This window comes from Callithrix jacchus, chromosome X (genome assembly GCF_049354715.1).
Source record: "Callithrix jacchus isolate 240 chromosome X, calJac240_pri, whole genome shotgun sequence".
Lineage (NCBI taxonomy): Eukaryota > Metazoa > Chordata > Mammalia > Primates > Cebidae > Callithrix > Callithrix jacchus.
In genome coordinates this window covers 9657190-9668605 of record NC_133524.1, presented here as the reverse complement: position 1 = coordinate 9668605, position 11416 = coordinate 9657190, and the positions used below count along the sequence as shown (strand labels likewise).

Sequence of the window (11416 nt, the reverse complement as noted above, 5' to 3'; positions counted from 1 at the left end):
CACTGTGCCAGGCCCCAAGATCAGTTCATAGTTGTAACAAAAGTACTATGGTGTCGTAGGCTTTAACAATGGAGAAATTGAGTTATACACAGGAACTCTCAATCATCCTCCCTAATTAAAACTACTCTAACATTTTACAAGTTTGCTTAAAAAATTAGAATGCTCCACTGCAGCTGATTTGAAAGTTAATTATTTTGAAACATACAAAATTTCTATACCTATACACATGTACAATTGCATTGTTTTTGAGACAAGGTGTCACTATGTAAATTAAAAACCAGCAGGTGGTAGGAGCTGGATGTGGTGGTTCATGCCTATAATCCAAGCATGTTGGGAGGCTGAGGTGGGAGGCCCTATTGAGTCCAGAAGTTCGAGACCAGCCTGAGCAACACAGTGAGACTCCATCTCTACAAAAACAGTAAAAAAAAATTAGCAGGGTGTGATGGTGCACCTATGGTCCCAGCTACTTGGGAAGCTCAGGTGAGATCACTTGAGGCCAGGAGGTCAACGCTGCAGCGAGCTATGATTGCCCCACTTCATTCCAGCCTGCGTGACAGAGCAAGACCCTGTCTCATAAAAAACAAACAAAAAACAGTGGTAGAGACTCCATCTCCTTCCATTTTGCCTGCCCTTCTTTCATCCCTGCTCCCCACACTCCTTGCCATGCTCATGCTGTTCCTGAGCGTTCCCTGAATGTTTGCAGCTTCTTGTCACTTGTGCCCACTGCTTCTTCTGTGGGGACCTCTCCTCCTGGAGGGACCCCAGGCCTCTCAGAACATTTCAGTCTCTGCTCTGAAGGGTGTCCTCTCCCTCCCTCTTCACCAGTTTTTCTTTCATGGGTTAATGTGTTGTGTTCCTTTGCTCATTAGTTTTTTGCTTTTGTTTCTTGAGACAGGGTCTGGCTCTGTCTGCCAGGCTGGAGGGCAGTCGTGTGACCACAGCTCACTGCAACCTCGGCCTCCCAGGCTCAAGCCATCCTCCCACCTCAGCCTCCTGAGTAGCTGGGTTTACAAGCAAGCGCCACCATGCCCAGGTAATTTTTGTATTTTTTTTTAAAGACGGGGTTTGCCATGTAGCTCAGGCTAGTCTTGAACTCCAGGCCTCAAGCGATCTTCCTGTCTCAGCCTCCCAAAGTGCTGGGATTACAGGCATGAACCACTGTGCCTGACTTGCTCATTAGTTTTAATTATCTGTTTCCCCACCCAGAATATGAGCCGAGTGGATGTGAAGAGGGTTGAGATAGAGGGAAGGGAAGCGAAAGGAAGGGGAGGGGATGGCAGGGAAGAGGATGGAAGGGAAGGTAAAAGGAGGAAAAGGAAGGGAAAAGAGAAGAGAAGAAATGGAGGGGTGATGTGTCCATTTGCCTAGGCCACAGTCCTCAGCTATTCCATCAAATACCATTTTCATTCTCTAGGGCCCCTCGAACAAGGAACCACAAACTAGATGGCTTACAACAACACAAATGTATTCTGTCAGAGTTCTGAAAGCCAGAAGTCTGATGCTAAGGTGTTGGCAGGGCCACATTCCCTCTGAAGGCTCTAGGGGAGGATCCCTCCCGGTCTCTTCCACCTCCCAATGGCAGCTGGCAATCCTTGGTGTCCCTTGCTTGGTAGCTGCCTCACTCCAATCTCTGTCACCATCTTCACATCTTCACATGGCCTTCTTCCTCCCTGTGTGTGTGTCCACGTCTCCCTCTTCCTACTCTTATAAAGACACAAGCTATCCAGTTAATGGGTTTACGCCTCCCCTTAATCACACTTGATCACATCAGCAACGACCTTATTTCCAAACAAAGTCCCATTCACAGGTACCAGGGGTTAGAACTTGAACTTATCTTTTTAAGGATACACCATCCAACCCACTACAAACACTAATCTAGGTGTTGCTTCAAGGCTCTTTGTAGATGTAAATAAGGTCCATAACCAGTTGACTCTAAGCCAGGGTAGAGATTATCCTGGATAATCAGGTGAAAGGCCTCTATAGCAGGACCGAGGCTTCCCTGAGGAAGAAGAAATTCCAGCCAGGTGCGGTGGCTTACACCTATAATCCCAGCACTTTGGGAGGCCGAGGCGGGTGATCACGAGGTCAAGAGATCGAGACCATCCTGGTCAACAAAGTGAAACCCCGTCTCTACTAAAAATACAAAAACTAGCTGGGCATGGTGGTACACGCCTGTAGTCCCAGCTACTCGGGAGGCTGAAGCAGGAGAATTGCTTGAACCCAGAAGGCGGAGGTTGCAGTGAGCCGAGATTGTGCCATTGCACTCCAGTCTGGGTAACAACACTGAAACTCCGTCTCAAAAAAAGAAAAAAAAAAGAAATTCCTCCTGTGAACAGTCAGTGACCAAGAGAGTTCCAGTCTGCCTTCTTAACTACCTTCCCTACAAATTTCAGGCCCGACTGCCCAACCCCACCCAATGACATATGCCAATTCCTTGCAATAAATCTCCTTGCATGTATCTTCCACTGGTTCCGGTTCTCTGGTTGAATCCCGACTGGTCTATCAGGATTGAAGAACTGCCTTCGGTTTCTCAGATGTACACATGGTGATACAATTGGTTCTAGCACTACTAAGGGTCCTTTGTGTTCTGTGAGGACTATTTGTCAGCAAGGCACTGAGTTCCTGCTCCAGGGCACCTAAGCAGGAGTTCTCGGCCCACAAAGGTGAATGTTGAATTTTACTGTGTAAGCGCCAAGGATTTAATTTTGAACTGAGTTTTCAGGAATTATTTTCTACTTAAGCATACTCAGTAAAGCACTCATAGACTTGTAAAGGATCCAAGTTTAAATGTTTTACACTGGACCAGACCGTGAACGTTGGAATCCAGACACCTGGCTTTACCACTTAGTAGCTGTGTGGATGGAACAAATTATGCAACTTCATTCTTCTGAATTCCAAGATTTTCTGTTTATAAATAAAGAAGCAATAATAATAAGAAGAATGATAGTAATAATAGTACCTTCCCCACTTTTGTGAGAAAATTGCATTAGATATTATATATAAAACTAATTTATCTAAAAAATATATGACCTAATTTACAGATATCCTCATTAAATTATGCATTTGTGAAAGAGACTACACATAAGGATAAGGTAAGGGTTTTTATTCCCTCCTTTGGGAGATCCTTCCGCTACCTCAGAAATCATTCAGGCTTAAATACTTTCTATTCTTTTAACTGTAAGTTAACTTGGTGTGGAAAAAAAAAACTTTACCAGAACCTGTGTGCAAATTTCAGAAGTTATATAGATATGACAGAAAAGTAGTTACAACCATTATAAAATTGTGTGTGTGTGTGTGTATATATATATATATATATATATTTTTTTTTTTTTTTTTTTTGAGATGGAGTTTCACTCTTGTTGCCCAAGCTGGAGTGCAGTGGTGCGATCTCGACTCACTGCAACCCCATCTCCCAGGTTCAAGTGATTCTCCTGCCTCAGCCTCCTGCTGGGATTACAGGCGCCCACCACCATGCTCTGCTAATTTTTGTATTTTTAGTAAAGATGGGTTTTTGCCATGTTGGCCAGGCTGGTCTCAAACTCCCGACCTCAAGTGATCCTCCTGCCTCGGCCTCCCAAGGCCCTGGGATTATAGGCGTGAGCCACCACGCCCAGCCCAAAGTTGTATATTTTATTTGCCATGTAAAATACTTTAGAGGGGAAACACCATTGGATACGTTAATCAAAAAGTAGGTAAAAATTTTTGTTAGTGTTCATTTATACTCAAGTCATTAAAAACAGAGACTTGAATAAAATGAATGACCGAACTTTCTTTTCAAATTGCATTATAATTTCTAATGGACCTGGAAGGTTTTAGATACTACTTCATTTAATACAATTCTGATTTTCTGAGTAATGATTCAAAGCTATTCTTAAAATTGCACCTCAGTGGTTCCTCTAGCAAAAATAAACAACGTGAAAACAAAAACCCTTTTAGTAATATAAAGTTAATTCGGATCAAACAAACATTTACTGAGTACATTTTATGGATTTGCAGGGGAAAATATTTTTTATAAAAGACACAGCCTTAGCTTCTAGAAACTTACAATCTTTTTTTTTTTTTTTTGCCAATCAGTTTGAGCTTATGAGGTTGCTCAGGTTAGCCTTGAACTGATGACCTCGCCTTCGCAAGCGCCATGACCTCCGGTGGGAGCCACTTTGGACCCCTAAACTTACAATCTTTTATGAGGCAAATTCTTTTTTTTTTTTTCAATTTTTTTCTTTTTTCTTTTTCCTTTTATTTTATTTTATGGTAGTCTACACATTCAGAGGAACTTCTTTAGTAACAAACTATAGAAATGGTCCCTGAAAGTATAGTCTTAGGAGAAACTCTTAACTCTCATAAAAGTTGTGAGTGATAAATAGTAGAAATCAGTGTGTGTGTTTGGGGTGAAGGTTTATCATCTCACAAGGATTTACATATCCATTTTTTTAAGTTTGGATTTTGCCCAATGGGTGTTCTAAAAGTTTGCTATTCTGTATTCCTTTTCGAAATTGTCCTATCTATAATTTTATTCAATGAAATGCAGAAGTACTAAAATGAAAGGAGAAAGCCATCTAATTTTCAAAGGCACATCCAGTGTGACTTCATGATATTCCACCATAAATTACTGAGGATAATTGACGAAACTGTGTTCATCAAGATGTTGAAGCCTGCAAATTCCACAATCTCAATTGCAGTGTGGGACTGGAACACTCAAAACAGCGGATGTCTGTTCCTTTCCTTTCACCTGCTTTCATCTGCTGGCTGGGTTTCTGGAAGATTATGATGGCGAAGGTCTGGCATATGCTCACTGTCTACCAGCACTTACTCAGTCCCTGGCCTTCATCAAGAACCGAAGCAGGTATAAGCCCCTTTCTGGCCATTGGGTTAAAGGGAGTAGGCAGGGAGAACCAAGGACACCAACACTCACATCTTTGTCCCTGCTGCTACGGCCATTGAGGAGGCTGAGAAGCTGTGGCGTTGCTGAGAAGCCATGCAGCTCGGACGGACAGCGTGGGTCTCTAGAAATACGTCATCATTTCCAGGAAGCTGCCTTGGGAGCGAGGCATTATGGGAAACTGCTTTGAGAGAGCCGCCATAATAGGAAACTGCCTTGGGAGAGGGGCATGATGGGAAACTGCTTTGAGACAGCCTCCATGACGAGAAACTGCCTTGGGAGCGGGGCATGATGGGAAACGTATGGCCAACGGAAATAACAGCCAGAGCAAGGCTCCCGGCATATGACCCATTAAAGGAACCACCTGTGTCCCGTTAGGGCTGGCTGGGAAGAGAGACGTGATGGGAAGATGCCGGAAGACGTCTCAGCAGTCTACTGTGGCTACTGGGCCCGAGAAGATCAGGTACAAGGCAGGGCTGTGGGCGGGGGCTGAAGGACAGTGGGACGTTATTTTCCCGTTTGCTTCCCTTTCCCATGAACCACTGTTGACATCACTGCATGCTCGTTTCCAAAGAAATCTTTCTAAACAAAATGGTCTGTGCCTCGTCTTTTAAAAAGGTCACATGTCCGGGAGTGGTGGCGTGTGCCTGTAGTCTCAGCTTCTCCGGAGTTTGAGGCTGGAGGATCGCTTGAGTCCAGGAGTTCTGGGCTATAGTGAGCTATGCCGATCAGGTGTCCGCACTGTTTGGCATCAATATGGTGACCTCCTGGGAGCCGGAGACCACCAGGTTGCCTAAGAAGGGGTGAACCAGCCCAGGTCGGAAATAGAGCAGGTCAAAACTCCCGTGCTGATCAGTAGTGGGATCGGGCCTGTGAATAGCCACTGCACTCCAGCTTGGGCAACATAGGGAGACCCCATCTCAAAAAAAAAAAAAAAAAAAAGCCACCTGTATTCTCGCAGCCAAATCTCTGTTCAAACCTTCCCTTTGTCCGTGAAGGCCATCACCCTGCCTCTCCATGCCTCCCTCTGCCCCTTCCTCCAAATCTCACTGCTTCTGTGAGGACCTTTCACAGCTCTGAGCCTTGGAGGCCACCCTCTGTACTGGAAGAAGCCAGGTAGTCTGTGTCATCAGTTACCACTGCTGTCTACATTTTGCATTTCTCCCCTGTGAGCTTGGCCTCTCCTGAGGGCAGACTCTTCTTTATGACAGTCACAGTGCTATGCTTTCTGTTAATTGACATATCATGAGTTCAAACGACAGTTCTAAAATGGACTGTGTGGTTTTGGGGGAAATGGATCTTGTCTAAGAAGGATGAGAAGGGAGGGTGGAAAAGCCTGTGAGTCACAGGGATTTGGCTTGTTTGGGAACCAACCACCTCTAGTAGTTTTATGTCAGAGACTGAGGCATGGGAGTGGGGTGCTGCGGGCAGGAGACTCATATGCTTGCATCCTACAGTTATTTCACAGTGAATGCCAGCCCTTACATCATGCTGTGTATAGTCCAGCTCCTTGCACATAGGTGATCAATAAATAGTTGAACACAGAAAAGTGCCCTTGAATATTCTTTTCATTTAAAAATAAATTTAATGAATTACTGACACATGCTGCAATGTGCAAGAACCTCAAAAACATGCCGAGTGAAGAAAGCCAGACACAAAAGATCACATATCATATGCTTTCATTTATATGAAATGTCCAGAATAGGTAAATCGATAGAGACAGAAAATAGATTAGTGGTTACCAGGGGCTGGAAGAAGACGATGGGGTGGGGAGTGACTATTTAATGGGTATGGGGGTTTTTGGGAGGCTGGTAAAAATGTTTTGGCTCTAGACAGAAGTGAAAGTGGCACAAGTCTGCGAATGTGCTAAATGCCACTGAACTGAATGCATTGAAGTGGCTAATTTTGTTATGTGAATTTCATCTCAACTAAAAAAAACACAGGAAAAACTTCTATTAAAGTAACTAAATGTAAAACTTTTTTTCAAAATAAAATTAATTTAATACATGAAAAAATAACCAGAAACCATTTCCCCACTGGACTGCAGAAGCACAAAAGACCTTTCTACTTGATGTTTAGTCAAGTTTTTATTTCAGAAGTAGCAAAAAGAAACACATACATATTAGTGTAGGTTCAGTCCCCTCACATATTTGCCAGCACTGATTCCTCAGCCATCTATATTGAAAGCAGGATGCTGATTGCTTGTGCTTCATTGGACAAATAACTGTTTTCTTCTTTCATAGAGGCAATAAATGATAACAGCTTAGCTCATAGAAAAAGGACAAGGAATACCAGTTTTGTTCTGAAACATTGAAAGCTGTATTGACTTCTGGATTCTGCCATCTACAGAAATTCCGGTCAGTGGCTATTAGCTACAAGAAGCTGCCAAGCAAGACAGAAGTGGAGAAATACAATTTATATGTCTTTGTCCAACATTGAAGGGTGGAATTAGAAAACATCGAGAGGAAAATATGAATAATGTGATATTAAACACTTAAACACTGCATTTTTGTGCCAAAGCTAGTTGAAAAAGAATAAAGTAAGGTGCAGCAAAAATAATCCTTGGAGGGCAAAAGTGTGGTGGGGTGGGGAAGAGAAGGAGGAGGGTAAAACAGAATATTCCAGCTCATGGGTCTCCTGAATGGCTCTTAATGACTTTTAATAACTCATTTCATATTCCATTGCAGTGTCTACCTCACTCACCTTGGGCTAGGTTGGATTATTATTGTCTTTTTTTTTTTGACACAGAGTCTTGCTCCATTGCCAACCTGGAGTGCAGTGGTGCAATCTTGGCTCACTGCAACCTCCACCTTCCGGGTTCAAGCGATTCTCCTGCCTCAGCCTCCTGAGTATCTGGGTCTACAGGCGTGCACCACCACACCCAGCTAATTTTTGTATTTTTAGTAGAGATGGGGTTTCACCGTGTTGGTCAGGATGGTCTCGAACTCCTGACCTTAAGTGATCTGCCCGCCTCAGCCTCCCAAACTGCTGAGATTACAGGCATGAGCCACTGGGCCCAGCCTGGATTTTTGTTTTCATTTTATTTATTTATTTTTGAGATGGAGACTCAATGTGTTGCCCAAGCTGGAGTACAGTGGCACAATCTCAGTTCACTGCAACCTCTGCCTCCTGAGTTCAAGTGATTCTCCTGCCTCAGCCTCCCGAGTAGCTGGGATTACAGGCTTTTGGTTGCATGTGACTAGACTGTCTCTAAGGTCAAATGTTTATCCTAACTACAGCTCGAAGAATTACAAGTGTATTTTCTGTTAGAGTCTTGTAGAGTCATTTTACTTTCTTCCAAACACATCTTTTTCATTAAAGTCTCCTAAAATATTTGCTTAGTGGTTGTGAAAACAACCTGTAGCATAGAAAATATCAAGTAGAAATAATGAACAGAATCTGTGGGTGTATTTTCCCTGTTCTGAATTCCCCTGTCTTCCCCCTCCCCCGTTCCCTACTTCAGCAGCTCCAGATCAGTAGGAAAAAATCCAACTGATATCTGCCCTACAAAGGGTGGTTTCTCCTCCCTCTTGCCAACATGATCTAGTTATGTAAAAAACATCAACTCTGAAAAGCATAATGCATTCATTCCCACCAAAAATAGTGCATTTAGGTTTATTAATGTTTTGGGAACTTCAAGTAATGGAAAAGTTGAGCCACATAAAAAGAGATGCATGATAAGTCACTCTGAATTTAGCTCCACTTTATGATTAAGAACCCAGCACAACCAGTTGACAAGTCGGCGAGGCCTGTTGACCTTGCTTAACTTCCTTCTGAAAGCCCAGATGAAAACAAAAAGTTCCCTAAGCAGATGAAAATAGCTGCAAAAATAAATACGATATCTTGCTACAGGTTAAATAGGCTCTAATGGGGCCTCAGAAGATATTAAATGTTTTAAACAGAAGAGTGGTTAAAAATAGAGAGCAAATGTAAATAATGCATAATTTTTTTTCCTCTAAGTTATTCTGGGGCTGAAAATTGCAGGTGGAGGAAGATGAGTAAGTGATACTTAAAACCAGTCTTTCCCTTGATCTTGTTTCATTGCGGTCTTCATCTAAAGCTCTTAGAAAACAGGGACTGCTTCAGGTTGCTGGGGTGAAAGGTCTAAACAGGTAACTTTGAGGATTGGGGAGTGAATGTGGCCCAACTTCAGGTACATTGTGAAGGAGCACAATTTCCCCATGCTCCTGGCTTTCTGTTACTATTTCTTTTCTCATTTCTCCCATCCCCAAGGTGTGTGGAACAAACTTTGCTTTTGCGGTGGTGTGAGGGGGTTGTCTTTATGATCTTGTACTTTTGTGCAATTCCGGCCTCTTTTTTTTTTGAGACGGAGTCTTGCTCTGTCACCAGGAGTGCAGTGGTGCAATCTCGGCTCACTGCAACCCCCCTCCTCATGGGTTCAAGTGATTCTTCTGCCTCAGCCTCCCGTGTAGCTGGGACCACAGGTGCGTGCCACCACGCCTGGCTAATTTTTTTGTATTTTTAGTAGAGACGGGGTTTCACCTTGTTGGCCAGGATGGTCTCGATCTCTTGACCTGGTGATCTGCCCGTCTCAGCCTCCCAGAGTGCTGGAATTACAGGCATGAGCCACTGCACCCAGCCAGTGATTCCAGCCTCTTGTGGGTAGGACTCATGTTTTGATTCTTTTTTTGTTGTTGTTGTTGAGACAGAGTCTCGATTTTTCTTGCTGAGGCTGGGGTGCAGTGTTGTGATCTTGGCTCACTGCAGCCTCTGCCTCCAGGGTTCAAGCAATTCTCCTGCCTCAGCTTCCCAAGTAGCTGGGACTACAGGTGTGTTTCACCACGCCTGGCTAATTTTTTTTGTATTTTTAATAGAGACAGGGTTTCATCATGTTGGCCAGGCTGGTCTCAAACTCCTGACCTCAAGTGATCCACCCACCTTGGCCTCCCAAAGTACTGGGATTACAGGGATTACAGGTGTGAGCCATTGCACCTGGCCTGTTTTGCTTCTAACCAGGAGAATATGGCAGAGGAGATGGGATGTCACTCCCAAGACGAGGTTCCCTGATGCTCGCTCTTGAAGAGGCAAGCAGCTACGTGGCAAGGAACCAAGGACAGACCCCCAGGACTGCCCCTCAGCCAGCAGCCAGCAAGAACCCAGTGCCCTGAGTCATGCAACCATTGTTTTTTGAGACAGGGTCTCACTCTGTCATCCAAGCTGGAGTGCAGTGGCGTAATCACAGCTTACTGCAGTCTTGACCTCCAGGGCCTAAGTGATTCTCCCACCTTAGCCTCCTCAGTAGCTCGGACTACAGGTGCACATCACCATGCCTGGCTCATTTTTCAAATTTTTAAATTTTTTGTAGAGATAGGGTCTCACTATGTCGCCCAGGCTGGTCTGAAACTCATGGGATCAAGGGATCCTCCTGCTTCCTCCTCCCGAAGTGTTGGGATTGCAGGCATGAGATACCACATCCAGCCTGAGGGATCTTGTCGGTGGATTCTTTTCCATCCAAGCCTCTAGGTGAGAATGTAGTCCTGCTGACACATTGACTGCAGCCTTGTGAAACCCTGAGCAGAAGGCACAGTTAAGCTGAGCTCAAATTCCCAACCCATGGAGATTCTGAGATAATAGATGTGTGTTGTTTGAAGCCACTGCATTTGTGGCAGTTTGTTACTCAGCATTGGGCAAGTATTATGACTGAATTATGCTCCCCCCACAATGCGTATGTTGGAGCCTTAAGCCCTGGGACTTCAGAATTCAAATGTGTTTGGAAGTAGGATCTCCAAAGAAGCAATTAAGGTAAAATGAAATTACTAGGGTGGGGCCTAAACCAATACGACTGAAATTCTTAAAAGAAGAGTAGATGAGGACACAGACACACAGAGAGGGATGACCACGTGAGGACACAGAGAAGACAGCATCTACAGGCCAAGGAGAGGCCCCAGGAGGAACGAGCCCTGTCCACACCTTGATCTTGGACTTCCAGCGTCCAGGACTGTAGGATAGTAAATCGATGTTGTTTAAGCCACCCCGTCTATGCTACTTTGTCATAGCAGTTTAATATATTTAATACAGTAATTAATAAACAAATGTTTTATTTCTACAGGACCTATTCTTACTATCCATCGACTGATTGCATCCATCGCTACCCATCTTCCACCTATCTGTAACCATCCTCCTTGTTCTGAAAATAATACGGTAAGGATTTATAGCTTTACTTCTCTATTTTGTTAGGGGCATGCTACAAATGGAAATGTTTTAAGGCCCTGAAGGAATCGGTCTGTCCTGAGTGGAGACCTCTGATGGGGAGGAAGATGGAGTTCTTCCTCTTTCCCTCAGTTCTCATGGTGCTCAGGCATTAGGTGACCATGCCTGTCAGTGGGGACCAGGTGGCAGGAGGTGGAATGGCCCATGTGTGTATCCGGGTTTGCTTAGGGACCCCCCAAACACGATCATGGTGCCACATTCAATGTCAGAGAGATGGTCAATGGGAGGCTAGAGTGGGAGAGAAGGGTGGGCTTGGAAGGCTCTAAGGAGAGGGTTCAGGTGGGAGAGGGTGACATGACAGCAGAC

General features: G+C 44.3%; 1 long non-coding RNA gene and 1 pseudogene across 1 annotated transcript in view; one reads left to right on the top strand and one right to left on the bottom strand.

The window, feature by feature from the left end:
- Nucleotides 1-4243: 4243 nt before the first annotated feature.
- Nucleotides 4244-4320, bottom strand: LOC118150689 (small nucleolar RNA U3; annotated as a pseudogene).
- Nucleotides 4321-5019: 699 nt separating this feature from the next.
- Nucleotides 5020-11416, top strand: part of LOC118150597 (uncharacterized) — a 30446-nt gene continuing 24049 nt past the window's right edge. The window contains exons 1-2 of the long non-coding RNA XR_004738718.3: nt 5020-5342; nt 10950-11041. This is a non-coding gene — a long non-coding RNA (uncharacterized LOC118150597). The remainder of the gene's footprint in view (nt 5343-10949; nt 11042-11416) is intronic.